The sequence below is a fragment of the Pyrgilauda ruficollis genome, unplaced genomic scaffold (genome assembly GCF_017590135.1).
Source record: "Pyrgilauda ruficollis isolate IOZ18807 unplaced genomic scaffold, ASM1759013v1 scaffold196, whole genome shotgun sequence".
Lineage (NCBI taxonomy): Eukaryota > Metazoa > Chordata > Aves > Passeriformes > Passeridae > Pyrgilauda > Pyrgilauda ruficollis.
The window spans coordinates 63,740-77,651 of NW_024518762.1; the positions used below are offsets into that span (position 1 = coordinate 63,740).

The window sequence follows — 13,912 nt, forward strand, 5'->3', positions numbered from 1 at the left end:
GCGCCGGGAAGGGCCGGCCCGGCGCGCGCCGCCCGCACAGCGCAGGGGAGAGAGCGGGAGAGTGAGAGCCGCGCGCCCCGCGCCCCGAGCGGCGGAGCTTCTCCCAGGTGAGCGGCTGGAGTGGGATGGTGTTCTGCCGCGCCGGGGCTCCCGAACCCGAGTAGCGCCCGCCTCGCCGGCCGCGTCCCCGCCGGTGCGTATCGCCCCTTTGTTGTGTGGGCCGAGCGCGAGTCCCGCTGCGGGGCCCTGCCCGGGCAGCGCTGCGGGCGGGAGGCAGAGTGGCTGCGTGGAGGTGAGTGGCAGGGAAGGGCCGAGGCCGGGGTGTCTGCAGACGGGACGGCCGTGTTCCGAGCGATTTTAAACTTTGCTCGTGGCCTCACGCCCGTGCCTTGGCCGGGCGGTGCCGGTCACGTCTCTGCCGATGGACGCCCGCAGCCTCCGGGGCGGTGCGGCGGCTGCTAGCGGCCACCGGGCGGCTCTTTTGTGTGGCGCTGTGTGGTACGCTCCGCTCCCGGCGGCCCTCTCGCCCCGTTCCCCTCTTGGCGGCGGGCGCTGCCCCGCTCCCCTCGGCCGGGGCTGTCAGGGCGGGCGCGAGGCGGGGCCGCGCGGAGCGGGCGCGGGGCAGCGGCCGGAGCGGGCGATGCCCCTCCGCGGGCGACCCTCGGCCCCGCGCAGCCCCCGCTCCCGCGCGCGGTGAGTGGGCGCTCCCTCCCTCCCTCCCTCCCTTCCGCGGGGCGCGGCGCGGGCCGGGAGCGGGCGCCGCTCCGCGCACCCGGCTTGCTGCGGTCCCCTCTGTCCGCGGCTTTGTGCATGTCCCGTCCTTGTAAAGAGAAACAAGCAGCTGCAGCGCAGGGCCGAGTTGTTGAAATTTATCCCTTTGTGTATATTACAATATCCTCCATTTTTCTGCCCTCTAAACAACAAGCCTTTCGCCATCTTGGGCAAATTTTTATTCCAAAGTCTGACCGTCTCTTCCAGGAGGGAATGAGTAGAAAACCTGAAAGCACTTCTGGATAAGCATTAAAGTTTAGGGAATGTTACAGGAACAGATAGTGACGTCATGTAAAGTTTAAGGGGATTTTTGTCCAAGACTCTGTGCTTTCCCCTGGAATCCCTGATCTAACGTGTTGTAAAACGCACTTTAAAGAGAAAGGTTCCTGGTTGAGCGCACACGTAGAGGGGACACTGAGAATACACTTCTTTATCTGGTGTCTGGTTTCATATCAGGAAAACAATCGTGCCCCTTTTTTTTTTTTTTTTTTTTTTTCCTGCCCTGGCCTTAGTATTTAATGTGCAATGCTTAACTGTTGGGTTATTTAAAAACACGTTCTGAAGTTACTATTTTAAATAGCAGGTTATCTGGAGATCTGTATTGGTTTTGTTTATGGAAAGTATCAATCTGATGTGAAGTTTACGTGAAACACTTGGTACAGAATCTTCCCTGAGAAATAAACAGTGTCTTCTTGGCATGAGGAACATGGCTAAACAGACCTCCATTTTTAAATTACAGACTTGGAGGTATGTTTGGAAGCAACGAACTTATTAAGGTATATTATTAAAAGGTTCCATCTGGAAAGTACCTATAAATATTACATGTAGTTTGGGTAATGTTCCAGGTACTGTATAATGTGTGTGGCTAAACGTAGTAACTATACTAAACTCATTGAAAGAACCAACCCTACAGTAACTCCTTACCCAAAACCCAACAACAAATCTCTTTTCCTCTGACTGCATCAGCTGTTGTGAAAGGGAGAACAATAAAAGGTATTTTTCAGCATGTTAATATGATTCTCAATTGCCCTTTTTTTAATCTCATGAAAGTTTTTCTGGTCACATGACTTACTGAAACATTGGTAAGGAGTAATTGTTGTAGGTGAAGTTTTGTTTTTCCATTCTTCTTTCTATGGTTGTTTGACTTCCTCTGTATTTAAAGTCACACTATGGAGAACATGAAACTAATATTTAATTCGCATTTTCTTAGTCTTCAGGATTGGGGAAAATAGTGACAACAGTTAACATACGAAGTAATAGGAACAGCTGTTTGTACATCAAGACTTTCTTTCTCTCCAAGTCAGTATTGAATGCTGTACTTAAAGTAGTCTTAAGGTTACGTTGGAACAAATGTCAGATGCTTACTTTCTTTTTCTTTCCTAAATGCATCAGAAAGCGTGGTTGTATTTGCTATTTCCTGTATGTGTGAATGCAGAGTAAATAAAAACGTTTAAACAGTTGAAAGCATGTACAATAGGTGATTCTAAATTATAAATGCAATGAAGGTCTAGAAGACTGGCTTGGTTATAAAAGGGTAGCAACGGAGGATAAGTAGTTTCTAAAAATGGCAGTATAGCTTTTACATCTCATAATAAACCACATAGATTTTTTTGTCAAAATGCTGCAAAATCAGTAAACTGCATAATGTTAAGAAAATGGTAGCCAAGGTCATTTTTGTAAAGTATATGTAGAGAAGGGAATAGGAATTGTTAAGAAATCGTCAGTGTTCAAGAAATTCTATGTTCGCTTCAGGCAGGTTTATGATGCTGGTTTAATCATAGCTTGTACCAATTCCTGTAAGCGAGGGGAGTATACTTATCAGGTTGTGATGAAGTTGTTCATAAACAGAACCCTCTGAAAAGTAAAAAAAATAATTCTTTAGAGGATCATGTATTGTTTCCTTTTCATTCCTGATCCAAAGTCTTTTCTGGATGGCACAGTAAAAGGTTTTGTGACTATTCTGTATTGAAAATAAACTGGAATTGTGATCTCGTGTTCTAGTTTCAGCCAGGACAGGGTTCGCTTTTGCAGCGGCCAGGAGGGGCATGGCCAGGACCCAGTAGTTCTGACCACCTTATCTCTGTTCGTTGAGGGTGGGAAGGGCAGGCAAGGCACTCTATCCCTTTTGGGGAGAGAAGGGCTCTCTTTCAAGTGAAACTAGGGTATTTTTGTTTCCGTGTGAATCTTTGGACTCTTTTTTGTAGTCTCTGTCATTGGTATTGTTGTTATTACTATTCGTTTTCTTATCTCATTGCTGTTTCCGGTAAATTGTTCTTATCTCAATCCGTGACCTTTACTTTTTGTGCTTCCAATCCTCCTCTCCATCCTGAAGAAGGGGAGGGATGAGCCACACGTGGTTTCAAGTGAGAGCACTGAATTGGAGAATACCAGTCCTAAACCATGACATATTGGTATTTCTCATCCAAATTATTTTCTCAAACTAAATTCCACTGTGCTGTGTTCCCACAAAAAGGTAATTGTTTTTAAGGTTCTTTTAGGTTGTCAATGCCATTGTAACATTTTTTGAGTAGTGTGAGAAGGAAAAAAGCTAAATACATGCTTCATACCTTCTGGTGAAAAAGTCTTGATTTTCTTGGACATGTAATAAAATGTTTTGCATTTTCAAAAGGTAAACTAACAATATCTTTATATCATGGAGGGAAAGAGCATTAGTTGACTGCTGTAGTATATTTTTTTAATCTTTATGTTGACCTTATGTTACGAAGAAAGTTCTAGGAGACTTTTTTTTGTCTTTTTGGGAGACACTTAAAATGTAAATAAGTAGGTAATAGAAGCCTTTCCTTATAGGTCCTCTTGACCTTTTTTACGTTTTCTTTGTTTGCACGTTTGTTGTGGAACTGCATTGTAAAGGAGCAGATGTTTTGCAAAACATCCTGATGTGTTGCTTTTTCTTATGGGAGTGCATAACTGTTCCTTCTGATGCATCGATTTGACAGCTGGTTGATTTCACGAAACTGCTAAGAAGCCATTAGTGGTGTCATTGAATTCAAGTAGAACAGTCCCTCCCAGCTTGAACTGCAATTGTTAAGGTCTTTGTTGCTGCTTTTCTGTTTCTGTGCAAGACGTGGAATATCCGAGTTGCAAATAAAATGAAGCTGGTGCACCCGGTTTCATATCTCAGAATGAGGGGAAGGAATACCTCGCTGCTATTAGTTCTGTCATTTTCTTATAATGGCATATGTAGGAATAGGAGATCTTGACTGTTGGAAGGTATAACCAACAATGCAGTTTCCTACACCTTTCCTCCCCCCTCTCCCTCTGGCACATGAAGGGTTTCACTGTGTGAACATTCTGTGTTCAAATCCCTTTACTGAGATCCATCTCTGAGACTCTAATATATAGCTATCTTTAAATAAAACTTAAACGTGTAAATAATGGTGGATTTTCTTTTTAAATTTTTTTTTATAAACAGACTCTTCCAATAGAGTATTAAGAGTGATGCTTAGTGTTTTCATCATGTAGATAATGTTGCCCCAGGAAGATTCCTATAGTCTACCAGTTTTCTCCCAAGTGTGGATCAACTTCTGAGTTAATACTGTAGTTTTACTACAGTACACTCAGTGAATTATGTCATACTACATTGTAAACTAGTTTGTGATTGTTTCAGTGTTCCTTGTGGTGGCGATTAACAGTTGTGAAGGTTAGCAGTGATTTTTGTGATTGATAGTTTACAACATTCTGAATGTAGACAAAACGTAGTAAGTGTATGCTGGTCGACATATTTTATAGAAATGAGAAGTTTGTAATGAAGAACATTATGCACTATTCGGAATCTAGGTACAGATGATCTTCCCCACTGCATCACAGAAGGAAATGAAACGTCCTTTTTTAAATGGACGTCTGTGCTTTTAAAAACTTTTTTGTTATGCCACTACATTTTTACTTTAAAACCATTTTTACCATAAATAGCAACAAACAGACCAGCAAGGAATCACCAGAAGATTTGTGTGAGGAAAACAGTAGGTTCTCATTAGTTTTTTAGTTTGTCTTTCTTAGGGCTTTATGAAGGCAAGACACTCTTAGGTTCACTGTTACAGAGTCCTTAAGGACTCCTGAAGGGTTTAGTCTTTTACCAACATCACAAGTGGTTGGTGGTAGAGGATGTAGAAAGAGCTGTCTTCACTGACTTTAATCTGTAATGTGCTGTATAGTTGTTTCCTTGAAAACGGAAATGCGTGGTTTGTTAGCCCGCAGAGTAATTGCTATGGGTAGGTAAGCAGAATGCAGCATGTGGTCATTAAACAAAACTGGGACCATGTATTCCTGTAGCCTCTGCAGAAGGGCCAGGCAAGATGCAGTATTTTGCCATTATTTTGTTTCTTAATCATACAATTTTAAGTGGAAAAGAGATATGTAGAACATATAATCCGGTTAGCACACAGTTTCACCTATTAGCTGTGTTAAGTTCTTATCCAAGTTCTTTAGTGTTTAAGCTCTTTACTGTCCTAAATTTGCTGTTATATAGTGCCCAGGACTCAAGCCATTCCTTAAAAAGAAAAAAACAAGTATACTTTGTTGAAGTCCAATACAGAAGTTCTGCTGAGATTTAAATGGAAATAAATAATAAAATTAGTAATTTTATGGTATAAAATAGATTTTTGTTTCTTTTTGGGAAGGAGAAGGTGTAGTTTATTTTGTGGTGTTAGCATTTCATGAGACACCAGCTCTTGAGATGCCAGAAAGAAACTCTTGGAGTGTGAGGAGGTCTTAATGCTTGTTTCACTTTTTTTAATGTAGCAACAAGGAAGAAAGGATACAAGGGTTTTCCCAGTTTAGTTTAATAGAATTAATTTATGTGTTTGACACAATTCCTAATACCAGTTCCTTCTCTTTTTATAGAGTATCTTTCAGATCATTGGAAAAAAGACCAATATCAAAACAAGTATGCATTTTAAAACCTTGCTTAGTGACAGATGATCTTTCAAACATAGTCTCTGAAACTTAGGAAAAGATGTGCTGGGCTTGTTGGTGTCTGTATAATGCCTGTTGCCTTTAATGTGAATTCTCTCCTTTTACCTTGCTACCCAAACCCTTCAGGGCCTCCTGAATGTCTTGTTTTCTGGGTGTAAAGGAAATAAGATTCCTTTCACTTGATGTAGGTCAGGCATTGTAAAGAGCTGAATGGGTTAAGCCTTGGTAGCTTGCAAAAAGAGATTGCAGAGATTTTTCTAGTTGCTGAGGGAGGAATCACCCAAAATCTTAAAATTCAAACTAATTAAAAATGTAAAGAAAAACTACCTGAAAATTTGTTCTACCTGATGGACTCTTTACATTAGTAATTAGCAGGACTGCTAAATTTAAGTATTTGTCACTGGTAATGTTGCAGTGTAAAGCCTTAGGAAAGATGGTAGGCTTAAAAATAATACAGTGACTGTCTAATTATGCTGTTGTCTTTTTGGAGCCTCACACAGAACTTAGTTCTGCTCTGTAATTCTTGGAAGGGATAATGAAAAATTTTCATTTTTTGAGTAATGATGAACCCTACCACTATATTCTTATTCTTGTAAATTATAGGCAGTATAAGGTGGATTTTCGTTAGAATACTTAATACGGTAATTTAAAGGCACAAAATAATCTGCCTAGCTGCTCTTGAACTTGAATTTCAGTCCTGAGTCTTTTGGATTTGAAGCTAAAACCTTGAAATCTTCCTGAGAGTACTTTTTTCTTCACTGAGTACATAGATGATGTTTTTGTATTGTGACCCTCTTTATTAATCGATTTGTGTTAATGAGTTAATATTTTTCTAATGCTAAAAGATTCTTTCTAAACAGTGCAGTGCATTTTACCAGTTATCTGTTTTAGAAGAGTGGTATGTAGTATCCAAGTATAATCAGCAAAATAATTCCACAACGCCCTTCTCAGCCCTCAGTCTTTCTACAACAGGAAGCCAGTTGGACAAAAATGCTTGCAGTGGTTCATTGGTGCACAGGGACATAATTGTGTGGATTTTGCCCCATTTTTTGTTCTTGCACTTTTCCACAAGCGTGCACTCATTAATCAAAGATACTGTACTGCTGAGGGCAGAGAGGTTCATCAAATTGGCAGCTAGTTTGGTGTAAGGAACAGTGTGCTGAAGCTCTTAACGTGCTACGACATAAATAAATCTTACATCTTTGTATGCAAACCCTGGAGGTTAATACTGTATAATTCAGTGTCCTGTCTTTGTTTTTATGATGGATGTTTTTAAGTGTTTGAAGCTTGATGCAAGCCTTCCAGCAGGTCAGGGCAGACAGGCTGATTGGCTGAAGCAAAAACTTGGCAAAGGGGCTTGTGTGTCTGCTGTGGAGGTTTTTTTTTTTGGCTTGGAGATCACTGTTTCATTGCCTGTGCTGTTGTAGGGGAGTTCTAAAGATTGACAACCCTTGCTGTGCTAATGGACTTAGTAATGAAATGCAAATACTTTGGTCCTATTTGTTCCAAAGTTACTGCTGTTTGTATGTAGCCTTAACAGAACTAAGATGTGGAACAAGCAAACAACTACTAGGTACTACTACTACCCTGCAAAAATGGTGCTGGGATTTGGCTTTAACTTGAATTGGTTGCATATTCATAATTTAAGAACAGCTGCTTACAGCAAGTGCATAGTCATTTGCAACCTATTATAAACCATTCTGCTCACACATGGAGACTGTGCTTGAGCTTTCTTTTTTATTGATCTACCTGCGTTTGAAATCTGGTCGCTGCAGCCACGGAGGCCCTTCATTTTAGCTGTGCTTGCATTGTAGAACAACCTCTGTATTAAATATTTATTTTTAACTAAATGCTGAATAAAATGTTAAATTCTGTGCTTTGAAGAAACAAGGTGTAAGGGTGAACAGTGACATACATCTTAAACATGTTATGTAAAGACTAAAAAAGTGACATATCTTGTTATGTAAAGACTAAAAAAGTGACATCAGCCAAGCTTTGTAAGTAGTTTTGTAATGTTTGTTGTTCTGAAAAAGAACCTTGCTAACACTGTAGTTGCTGATTTTTTCTTTTTTTCATGCTTTATATACCCAGTGGTTTTGGGGGAAAGCCAAGAAGTATAAAATGCCATTGTATTACCCAAAATGAAGGTATGGTAAAATAGAAGTAAGTAGTCCTGTTAAGTATCCCATGGAGAAAACAATGAATGTATTAGGAATGACTGTACTCATATAAAGGTATGCTTATCTATTATTATTATGTGAAAAGTACATACTAAGAAATATTAGTTATTAATATATATAAGCTGTGATGTAATGTTGATCTCCCTGCATTCAGTTTTGCTTTTCAGTTAGAAATCAAGCTTATACAGAATAGTTTGATAACTTTTCCGTATTTTTGTTTGCCCTAGTGACTGGAACTTTTATAAGGAATAATATATTTTTGACAATAAAAGTCAGTTTCCCTAACATCCTTAGTTCTTCTGGGAATAAAAGGGAGCCCAAAATTCCTGCTCTCCATACATATTTTGATCCAGTATGTTGTAAATTATTAATTTGTTACTGATTTATAAGCTGGCATGTAAATAGGAAGTATCGCTGAGGAAAGTTGTAAATAAATTCTTACTTCATATGTATGGATCCAGGAAAATGGGAAGCCATTAAGGGAGGTTTCTTACTGTGTTAGTCAGCAAGACAAAAACATATGTGCCTGAAAGAGTCTAGTTTTTCAAGTTGTATCAGTTGATTTAGTAAAAGATGTTATCACTCCTTACAGCTCTGATCTTGTCGGAGTAGTTACAGCAGTTGAAAAAAGGATAAATTGTGAGAAATGCAAACCAGTATTTTTCCGTCGCATCTCTGAAAATTTTTCTTTCTTGGAGTTATCCTTAGCGCCTTGCTGCTTCTTTTCAATGTTGAAGAAAGAGCTAGATCAGAGGTAGCAGACTACAACTGTGTGGTTAACGAGAGAAGTGGGGTGGAAAGGTGCTCAATAGGTCCCTGGGGGGACCCAGCCTCTACAACAGTTGTAATGCCAGAAACAATTTCTTCATAGCACAATTGTAGGAGCTTTCAAAGTAGCAAGGAGAATTCCTGTTTGGGTTTTTGGGTGGTTTTTGTTACCGAGTCTAATATTAGAAACAATAGATGCTCCTATTTTGGCTCTTTAAGTGAAATTACCTTACACAGGAGTCTAAAGAAGTAAATTGTTAAGGCTTTGGAGGGGAAGCCATGTGAAGACCTCATGGCTGAGGTCTCTTGGTTTGTTCTGTCTGCAGAAAAGGAGACTGAGGTCAGACCTCATTGGGGTCTACAGCTTCCTCATGAGGGAAAGTGAAGGGGCAGCTCTGATTTCTGCTCTCTGTGATCAGGGACAGGATCTGAGGGAACAGCTGTAGCTGTGTCAGGGGTGGGTTTAGGTTGGAGATCAGGAAAAGGTTCTGTCCTCGGAGGGTTTTTGGGCACTGCCCAGGCTCCCCAGGGAATGGTCCCAGTCCCAAGGCTGCCAGAGCTCTCAGGGACAGGGTGGGATTGTTGGGGAATCCTGGGCAGGGCTGGGCTTGAATTCAGTGATCTTTGTGGGTCTCCAATGCAGGGTATTCTGATATTAGGTGATTACACACCTACCTTCCTCTTAGTAATCGCTAACACTTGGTTAACAAAAGACAGTGATTGATTTTTTTTCACTGTGTTGTCAATAGAGACCATGTTAAAAAGCTACAGTCCCAAAGAAGGTGTGAGAAATGGGAAGAAAGTTGAGATCCCAAGTCTTGACTAAAGGGAGTGAAATACTGTGGATTATTGAAAAAATCACAGCAATACATTCTAATAATTATTATCTTTCTGGCAGCTTAGTAGAGAGTGCACTTGGATTTAGTCATACCTTAAATGTAATGGAGGATTTGGAGAATAGGGTTTTAGAATGGGTGTATATTTGAACGCAAATGGGTATGCCCCATTTTGATGACATAATGAAGTACTTCTGTTTGGTGTTTTTCATGTCTTTTTTGTTTGTTTTAACTTGCCAACAACTTGTCAAAAAATATCTAAAGGGTTTTAATAGTTATATACTTGCCACTTAACACATGTAAGAGTGTTTGGAGCAGTAAATTTCAGAAAAAGACAAGAAATGCATATGGAAAGAATATATTACTAAAATGACAACAGACTTAGTAAGGGTCCTTTGTTGTTCAGCCTTTAACTGTGGTATTAGCACTATATTTTTCTGCAGTTCTCTTTTCTTCTTTTCTAGAAGTGCTTTTCAGGCCCGATTTTTCCCCCTTTAGGGCTTAGAGGGTATAGCAAGTTGTCTTCATGGAACCAAATGTATTTTTGAACAAGAATGGGAAGTACTGGTTCCATGGTAAAGCCTCATCCAGAGGGTTAGTTTTGAATTATTTTTTATGATTTGCAAAAAGTAGTGTGTTCATTATACAAAGAAACAGTCAAAGGACATGCAGGGAAGGAAGGAACTCACTCTCACTTACTTGAGGTTAAAACTAATGTTAAGTGCACCAGTTAGTGCAGTCAGTTATAAAATGCCCTTTTTTGCTTGGTATTAGGAACTGAAAGGAGCAGGTTATGCTATGTCATTTTCCTTTTATTTATATGTGAGAAAGATAGAGAGCAGCTTGAAATACTTGCCTATTTTTTGGGAGATGTTTTTCTTTGTCAACCTGTTTCTGGTTTTGATTGAGGTAAAGCTATAATCTTTTGACTCTTGCAGATGCCAGTAAATTTTCAGTGTTAGCAGTTAAGATGTTATAGATATACAGCATATTGGAAAGTTTATTGTGTTGATGTAAGTAGTTTATACAGAGCAGTGTTCAAATGTAGCCTGCAGTCTTTTTGTGGTCATGGAAATGAATTACGTGTTCTGAGAGATCCATGAATAGTGTAAAGACTTTATGTTAAAACAAACATGGGCAATCACTTTAAAAGGATTTCTCGGCCTCTAAATGCTTAATTTTTATAATTGTGGTATTTTTTATACCTTGCAATGTGTTTAAAATAAATAGATAAGCAATTTTCTTAAGGGATGATCTGTGTTATATGGTCTGGGAGACACTTGAAATGCATATAAGTGGGATCTTTTTGTAAAGCTGAGTTACTTTTTTGCTTCAAGTACCTGCTGTCAACACGTAAAGTTTTATGACCGTGCTTCATGCTCACCTGTTTGTCCATGTGCCTGTCCATTCCATGCCATAACTTTTGTTTTTCATTTCTTTTCAGACGTAATTGAAAGTAGGCTAGATATTCAACAGTAAAGTTCTACAGTTTTCTGAAAATCAGTCACTGTTGAAGAAGATGGACAGATTAGACCTGCCAGCTGAGGAAGTGGTAGGGCCAGTATTAATGTTATTTCACCAATGCCCCAAGCAGTTCTCTGACTCCTCAGTGTGTGCCCACTGTCCAACAAGTATATGTGCTGTCAGCACTGTCCTTGCCAAGTGGGTTGTTGAAGTGGGCTTGTATTTCCTCGTGCAGTCTGGTTTATGGCAGTAGGAGGATGCAGAGGACCATCACAGGAACACTGCTCACAGGAGAATTTTTTCAGCCCCCTCAAAAGTAGCACATGAGGAGACCTGTAGTAAAAAGCTTTTGCATGGTACCTTGTTACATGGGTTTTGTGCACAGTAGAATGCAGATAGTGGATACTAAATTTTACTTTCTTTGTAACAACAAACAAAATTTTGTTCTCAGAATAAATCCAATATGTTTTCAATTAGAAAATGTTGGTCACTTTTAAGTAACATGACCAGAATGATGTTTGCATCCGTGACTACAAGCAGTAAGTACTCCGATAATTTCTGTTGGTGAAAATACCTTAGAATCATTCCCATGTGCACATTATTTCTTATTGAGGGCACACAGATAGTCTAGCACAAGTCAAGCTGATTTGTTATCTTTCCAGTGCAGTATTTACATGAGAGAACAAGCATTTGCATTTATTAAATGCATGCACATAATAATACACAGTTTTCCAAGGCTTTCATTTTAGTTGAGGGTTTTTCAGAACCGTGAACGTACCTGTGCCCTTGTGTGCATGTGTCACATGGATGGCTTGCAGACAGCTGATTGCTGTTTCATTAATAAAAGCAGGACCTGCTCTGCTTTTATTGCTTGCTTTTTTAAGAACTACTACTTATGTAGTCAAATATAAGTGAAAAATACAAGGTTTTAAAATATATAGTTATAGCTTTTTTTTAAGGCAAGTGAGGTGTCTGCCCTCCCCACTTACCTGCCCCCCCCACACCCTGCCACATATTGTGGACTAGATTTCAGTGATGAAGAAGATTCACTGCCATCCTGTAAATTGTCAGCTATTAAAAAGCCTGCATAGATAGCTACTCTTGTAGTATAAATCATACTGTTTCATGCATGTGGCCGTAATTAACTTCTGTGGATGCTAGAAAATAAGTTGTAATAGAATTGCTGGAAAACAGGTTTCAGTATGTTTTCACTCATTGAACAGAAGTCAGGTGCTGTTTGATCAGTATAAATTTAATTTCGAACAGCAGAAGTGTAAGACTGCGATTTCTACAGGACTTGAAGCTTAGTTTCTTAAACAAGACATTTCAGTTCCTTTCTTTAATGTTTTTTCTTGTAAATAGATTATTTTATATATAAAAATCCATGAAATAATCAGAAGCTGCATTTTTAAAAGTGTATGGCCTCAGGATGATTAATTTTCAACTTTTCTGTTGCTTGATTTCCTGTTCTGTTTTTTTTTTTTTTAATGAGCCATAAAGAAAAAGGCAGAGGTCAAATGATCAGCAACCTGTAGATATCAAACCAAAAGTGAGTTTTAGAACAAACTTGTATCTTGACCATCTTTCCTTCTAAATACATGTAGTTTGTTAAAAACAAAAAACTATTTCATGGTGGATTCTTACTAATCTGATGCAATGTTTCTTGTCTGAGATACTGGTTGATACTTAAGGCAATATTTTAAAAATGTGTAGCATTTCTCTTGATGTTCTTCTTAGATGTACTTTGAATTCCATTAGTAGAAGAGTTGAGTTAGTGCTAAGCAGTGGTGGAAGTTTCATTTTTGAGCTCAAGCTCCAGCCTTTAGGAGCCGAAAAGTTAGGGATATTTTTCTAAGAAACAATTAATTCAGACTTGCTAGCTTGTGGCCTCATGTCATGTCATGCCCTGTAGTGGTCCTCTCCACTCAGGTTGAAGGCTTTTTTTTTTTTTTTTTTACAATATTTTCACTTTTAATCAGTGGACAATCAACTTCCTTTTACAAATTCTTAAGTTATCATGTCAAAACTGTGTTCTTATCCTGAACTTGAAAGCTCACAGAGTAGAGGAAAATACTTGCAAGCTTATTTTTGCCCAGAAAGAGTAGGGAAGCAGAAGAAAAATAGTTTGAAACACAAGTTCTAGATTTTCAAATAGGTACTCACTGTAGCATCCTCAGGCTGCTTTTAGCTTTCCAACTTGCAGAAACCTAGTAGAATGTCTAGTACATTGCTTTTGTACTAGAATGATGCTAGTATAATGAATGTAATACATGTGAATGGTTTGGAGTAAAAAATTATGACTTCCAGTAGTTTCTTATTTTTACATTCTGTTTTCTGAGTATAATTCACAGGGTTATTTGGATTTTCTTTTCCCCTTGCGTATGGGGCCAAGATTCATACCATTGCTTCAGCAAGACCAAAGGAATAGGGGAAGTGGAGGATCCTGACAGCAGAGCCCATCACTCACACCTAATTATCAATTTTATTTTAAACTAGGTAAGGTTGCTAGCTTGCATTACACTTTCAACTTCCAATGATATCTTGTAGTCTGTTGTTTTGCTGGCACAACACTGTCTCAGTGTTTTTTGTTCACTAATACTGTGGAACTGGTATGCAAATTCTGCTTCTTTGAACTTGTTGTTACCATAAATGTTTTTGCCAGAAGAATTACTGTTGTAGGTACGCAGTTTGTGGTAATTGGGAGTGGGGCTGTGGCCAAGCCTCAACCCTAATGGGTTCCAGCTGTGCTGGAAAGGTGACCAGTATTGAAGGCAATGAGACATGGAGTGCCAAGGTGTACTGACCAATCACAAAAGGGTACAGAGAGCACACAGGTGGAATGCATGTAAGATAAAGGGTATAAAAGGTTGGACTGAAGAACAATAAAGGGCAGATGCTTGAAGCCTTTTTAGGTGTTAGTTGCAGCTCTGCTGTTGTTCCAATAAATTACTACAATTCATA

At 39.4% G+C, this 13,912-nt stretch overlaps 1 protein-coding gene across 16 annotated transcripts in view; it reads left to right on the forward strand.

The window, feature by feature from the left end:
- Positions 1 to 2: 2 nt before the first annotated feature.
- BAZ2B (bromodomain adjacent to zinc finger domain 2B) overlaps positions 3 to 13,912 on the forward strand; it is a 112,205-nt gene continuing 98,295 nt past the window's right edge. For 13 of the 16 annotated variants that reach the window (XM_041466048.1, XM_041466058.1, XM_041466053.1 and 10 more), the window contains exon 1: positions 3 to 107. The gene's annotated coding sequence lies outside the window, so the exon portion shown is untranslated. The other 3 variants (XM_041466050.1, XM_041466052.1, XM_041466051.1) reach the window with 3 other exon arrangements.